Source organism: Urocitellus parryii, chromosome 7, assembly GCF_045843805.1.
Source record: "Urocitellus parryii isolate mUroPar1 chromosome 7, mUroPar1.hap1, whole genome shotgun sequence".
Classification (NCBI taxonomy): domain Eukaryota; kingdom Metazoa; phylum Chordata; class Mammalia; order Rodentia; family Sciuridae; genus Urocitellus; species Urocitellus parryii.
The window spans coordinates 100,291,617-100,297,827 of NC_135537.1; the positions used below are offsets into that span (position 1 = coordinate 100,291,617).

At 40.4% G+C, this 6,211-nt stretch overlaps 1 pseudogene; it reads left to right on the forward strand.

Moving 5' to 3' along the window:
- Positions 1-4,662: 4,662 nt before the first annotated feature.
- LOC144255734 (atypical chemokine receptor 3-like) lies at positions 4,663-5,750 on the forward strand (annotated as a pseudogene).
- The last annotated feature ends 461 nt before the right edge of the window (positions 5,751-6,211 follow it).

Sequence of the window (6,211 nt, forward strand, 5' to 3'; positions counted from 1 at the left end):
CACATGTAATTTATGCCCTCAAGAACTCAGGGACTTGGAAAAATAATGCACATAAATTTATTATAGTAATAACGTTGCTATGTTACTTTAATTGATTACCTCACTTAACTGATTATCTCACATTCCAGAACATTAGTAAGAATAAATTGAGTTAAGTAAATAGGAACCATTTTCTCATGCAAGCCAAAAAGTTAGTAGTATTTTAAATTTAAATAGAGGGAAATTTTAAAGACGATAGTCATCCAGTAAAGAGATATAATCCAAATAAACTAAATTCAGATTTCATCTTTTACTGTTGGCAGCTTTTTGGACATATTTTATTTCAAAGACCCAGATTTCTTAATATAAGTCTTGAAGGTCAGATGAAGACTAGGTCATTCCAAACATTTAAAGATAAATGCTTTTTCCATTTGTTGGAAAAAATCACAAGGCAATAAACTCCAGATGTACTATCAGGAGAGAAGAATGAGACAAGGACCCTTCCCAACTTACCTAGCCAAAGACCTCTCATTCATTGATCACTGCTTTCTGCCATTTGTTTGTCATATATTAAATAAAAGCTGAAGAAATAAATATCAGAATCTACAACATGAAAAGTATTGTTAAATAACATTTTTAGAAACTCTAAGTTGGAAATCAATCAAAAATGAAAAAAAAAACACTTTAACTCAAATGATGATTTATATTAAAACCTTGAATTTAAGAAAAAGTTAATTTTTTAGACATAACCTGTGTGAGAAGTATAAAGAAGTTTACTAAATGGTAATAAGGCTAAACCATGAAAACTTAGATAAGTACTTATCACTCTCTGTAATGCAAGTACAGCATATAAGCTGGTCCGTTTTATTCAGCTTTTTCATCTGAGACGAAAACACCTGATAAGAACAACTTAGAGGAGGAAAAGTTTATTTGGGACTCAGGTTTTCAGAGATCTCAGTCCATTGGTAGCTGACCATTGCTCTGGACCCAAGATGAGGCAGTACATCATGGGGGAAGACACCCAGCAGAGAAATGCTGCTCAACACAAGGCAAGGTCAGGAAAGAGAGGTAGAGGGGTGGGGGAGGGAGAGGGGGAGAGAAAACTGGAGAGAGGGGAAGCTTGCACATGGGAAAGATGCATCATTCTAGGGCACACCCCCAGTGACTCAACTCCACCAGCCACACCCCACTTGCCTTCAGTTATCACCCAGTCAGTCCATTCAAACTAGGATAAACTGATTAGAATACAGCTCCCCCAATCCAATCATTTCACCTCCAAGCACTCCTGTATTAACACACGAGCTTTGGGGGGAACACTTTATATATAAACCTTAACACTGCCTAAATGTCAAGTATATCTTCAATGCACATTTTGTTTTAAAGAGATGCATTAAACCTAGAGAACAATTCAGAGAAAATTGACATCTTTATTATATTGAGTTCTATACCCCATAAACATTCTATGCCTCTTCCTTTATATAGGTCCTCTATTTCTTCCAATCTCATTTTGTAATTTGTAGGATGCAAATCCTCTGTTATGTTATATTAGACTTTTGCTTAATAATGTTTCCTTTTATTTTTTAAGCTATTGTCAATTGTGTCTCAAATTTTATTTCTAGTACATAAAAAGTGTGGTTGATTTTTGTAATTTATTTGTAAACCCTGAAATTTTGTTGAACTCACTTAACAGTTTTATGATTTTTAAAAATACAATACTAATCATGAGAGGTTGGGAAGGTTGGAGGGGTAGCATAGATAAAGAAAAGCAGATTTGATCAGTTTTTCTGGTATACAGGTGTTAAAATATGACACTGAACCCCATTAAAGCATACAATTAATGCATAAACAGTTTTTAAATGTGATATGTGTGTGTGTACAATGAAAACTACATAGCCTTTAAAAAGAAGGAAATTCTGTCTTTGTGAAAATAGAATCCTTAAGATTTTTCATATAGACAATTATGTCATATATGCAAATGAGGATAATTTTATTTTTACTTTCCAATTGATAATGCCTTGCATTTCTTTCCCTACTTTTACTGCAAGGACTAGAACTTCTAGGTGAACAGAGTAGTGAAAACAATACTTGAAGGGAAAGTATACAATCTCTCAGCTTTAGATAGGGTATTAGCTGGGATACTAAGTATAATTGTAGGTATGCTTTAATTAACGAACCAGCCCAATTTGTTTACATGTATGAAGAGTTTTAGTCATGAATTATTGTTGGATTTTATCAAATTCTCCTTTTGTTTCAATTTCTGTAATCACTTGATATTCATATTTAGCTTGCTTATGTGATTAAATTGATTGATTTTAAATGTCAAACTTGCCTTCCATCATAGAAAAGATTCCACTTGTAATGATTTTTAATTCGTTTTATTTCTCTCTAGATTCAGCTTTCTAAAATGTTGTTATTTATTCATTTATTTTTGCATCTAACATCATGAGAGATGGTCTGTAGGGATTTACAGACTTTTATTAATGGCTTAGGTGTAGAACAGAGCCTGAGAGAAGGTGTAAGGGAAGAAGTTTGAATGCATACTTGTTTAGGATGAGTTTCTGATAATCATATATCATAATAGAATGAATGCTTGTATTCCTAACCCCCTAATTCACAGTATGATAGCGTTAGCAAGGAGGAGGACCTTTGGGATTTATTTAGATTTAGATGAGGCCTTGAGAGTAGACCCTCCTGATGCAATTAGGGTCCTTGTAAGAATAGGAAGGTATTAGCACTCTCTCTTTCTCTCTACCACCTGAAGATACAGCCAGATGGCAGTGTCTAAAAGCCAAAACCCAACAATGTGGCATCTTGATCTCAGATTCTCCAGTCTCCCAAATTGTGAGAAATAAACACCTATTGTTTAAACCAGTTATTGATGATATTTTATTATAGCAGTGTAAGCTTACTAAGACATTTTGTTTAACAGGACAAGTCCAAAACACTGGTTATTTTTTTCTTTTTTTAAATTTTATTTTTATAAGAGCTTTATAGTTATGCATAGTAATTGGGTTTATCCCAATAAATTCATACATGCATAGAATTGGATTTCAGTTCATGATCACCCCTTTCCCATTCCCCTTGTCCCTCCCTGTTCTCCTTCCTCTACTGTACTAGACTTCCTCTCACTCACCTATTTTTTTATATTTGATTGGTTCTTCTTATTTATACATAAAGATAAGTTCCCTGTGGTATAGTTATATATTCACATAACATGATTTTCTAAGAATTAATTCTGCATTGCCTCCCCTTTACTATCCCTCCACTCTGACTCTAGATCTCCTTGTATACTACTGATCTTCCCTTTCTAGGGGAGGTGGCAGGAGTATCTTCAGGGCAGCTTGGGGCTGGCTGGATAAACCGAGGTCAGTCTGGGAAGCCAGAAGCCCATCTTCTGGCATTACCCTCCACAGCCTTGTTAGCCAGATATCCTTTTGGAATCCTTGAATCTGTCTTAGGACAGGACATATGCTGATTAGGGTTTGTTTGTCCTGATTCTGTGTTGCCCCCTGTGAGTGGCCTACTGTGCCTGAATGTCAGCTTCCAAACACTGGGGGTCACTGGGCTGTGGGGACTTCCTGGCTGCTGGGCCAGTGACCTGGTTGTAGAGCAGAGAATATATCACTATCCTGGGATGCTCAGGCCTTCTTTCTGCACATGAAGCCTGGGTTGGACAACCAGGAGGGGATCCTACAACCACCTCTATCCCCTACCTCCCACAGAGGGAGCTGCCAGGCCTCCCACAGTCTTCCTTGTTGGGATTCAGGAGTGGGCCACCTGTTAAGTTTTGAGGCTGTGGAGGTAGGCAGCAGGTGTCTTCCATAGTTAGGGACTCTGTTCCATGCTTTCCTAAGGAGGGCCTGATTCAGCTGCATGTCCTCTGTGGGTTCCTGGGCCCTCTTTGGGGGTGGATGTTATGCAACAGTTTCCCAAGTGGAGAAGAGCCAAGATGAGGTTTTGCATTTCAGTTGCAGGTGACAGGTCATTGAGTAATATGTATCCCCCTTCATATTTGGGGATAGGCCCTTTGTCCCTAAGGTAATGCTGAGGTGGGTGAAGCTGTTCTAGTGCAGCAGACACAGTCAGGATAACCAATATATCTTATGTTGGACACTATTGGTTGGAGGAGCCATAATTCCAACCTTGGAATGTTCCTGCTTTGGTTTCTGAAACAGTTGTCAAGGCCACTTGGCACACATTGACTCTTATCCTGGATCCTGCAGAAGTTGCTAAGTGTAACATGGAGTCACTTTGAGTAACCCATGGTAGCCTGAATCTTGGCTAGTCACCACCTGTGGCAAGTGACAGAACTGCCACCTACACAGAGGAGACAAGTCAAGTCTGGTGTTTCTTTGGCCCTGTACCATGTTGATTTCACACTCTGAGTACAGCCAGGCTGATGGTGTCTGAAGAAGACAGCCAATGAAAGATAGAAAACCAACATTGTGTCTGTCTTTGGACACTGTGTCAATGAGACTCTGGCTGTTTGTTTATGTGACACAGTTCTCGTGTGATTAATTTCTTTTCTCCTTTCTTTGTGAGACACCTCAGAACTTGGGCAAAACTGCTGGGCCTTATTAGGACCCCAGAAAAATGTTTTGACTGGAAGCCGAGGTTCCCTGATGAGTGATTTCTCTCTCCCATCTCTCTGGGTTGCTGTAGGTCCTTCTCACTCCCCCTACCATGGATATGCATCTCTTTGACTACACAGAGCCAGGAAACTTCTCTGACATTAACTGGCCATGCAACAGCAGCAACTGCATCCTGATTGATACAGTGCACTGCCCAACCATGCCCCACAAATCATCCTACTCTACACACTTTCCTTCATTTACATTTTCATCTTCATGATCGGCATGATTGCCAACTCTGTGGTAGTCTGGGTGAACATCCAGGCCAAGACCACAGGCTATGACACCCACTGCTACATCTTGAACCTTGCCATCATGGACCTGTGGGTGGTCATCACCATCCCTGTCTGGGTGGTCAGCCTGGTGCAGGACAACCAGTGGCAAATGGGCGAGCTTACCTGCAAGGTCACGCACCTCACCTTCTCTGTCAACCTCGTTGACAGCATCTTCTTCCTCACATGCATGAGCATCGACCGCTACCTCTTCATCACCTACTTCACCAGCACCTCCAGCCACAGGAAGAAGATGGTGTGCCACATCGTGTGCGTTCTGGTGTGGCTGCTGGCCTTGTGCTTGTCTCTGCCCAACACCTACTACCTGAAGACCGTGGTGTCTGCTTCCAACAACGAGACCTACTGCTGGTCGTTCTACCCTGAGCACAGCATCAAGGAGTGGCTGATCGTCATGGAGCTTGTCTCTGTTGTCTTGGGCTTCATTGTCCCCTTCTCCATCATCACTGTCTTCTACTTCCTATTCTCCAGGGCCATCTCAGCCTCTGGTGATCAGGAGAATCAGAGTATCCGGAAGGTCATCTTTTCCTATGTGGTGGTCTTCCTTGTGTGCTGGCTCCCCTATCACATGGCAGTGCTGCTGGACATCTTCTCCATCCTGCACAACCTCCCCTTCACCTGCCAGCTGGAGAACATGCTCTTCACAGCACTACATGTCACACAGAGCCTGTCCCTGGTGCACTGCTGCATCAATCCTGTGCTCTACAGCTTCATCAACCACAAGTACAGGTACAAGCTGATGAAGGCCTTCACCTTTCAGTATTCTGCCCAAATAGGCCTCACCCAGCTCACCAACACCACCAGAGTGTCAGAGACAGAGTACTTAGTGCTGGAGCAAAACTCCAAATGACCTGCTGTGCAGAGGCCACGTCATGGAGCTTGTGAAAAAGGCTTATGGTCTTCATAAGAGAGCATGGGAGCTTTGGGTCTTGATGCCCAAGTGACATGAAGAGGAGAAGGCGTGACATTGTGCATCTTACCATCTATCCAGTGCTGTCTGTCAAAGTCAGCTTCAGGAAACACTTGACTGGACATCTATACAACAGAACCTTCTGCTCTTCCTGAAATTTTTATATGTTGAATTGTATTTAAGTCTTCATTTTCTCACTATTGGCATACTGCATAAAAAGTATTGGAAAGTTAAATGTATTTTAAATATTGCATGGGAGGTATAATCCTACTCAGATTGCTGTAGTTTTAAGATTAGTTTGACTTTAGTTTTACTAAGGGTGTCATTTTTAACTAATTTAAAGTTATGTATTTATATACATGTATATGCATATATATATATATATATATATATATATATAT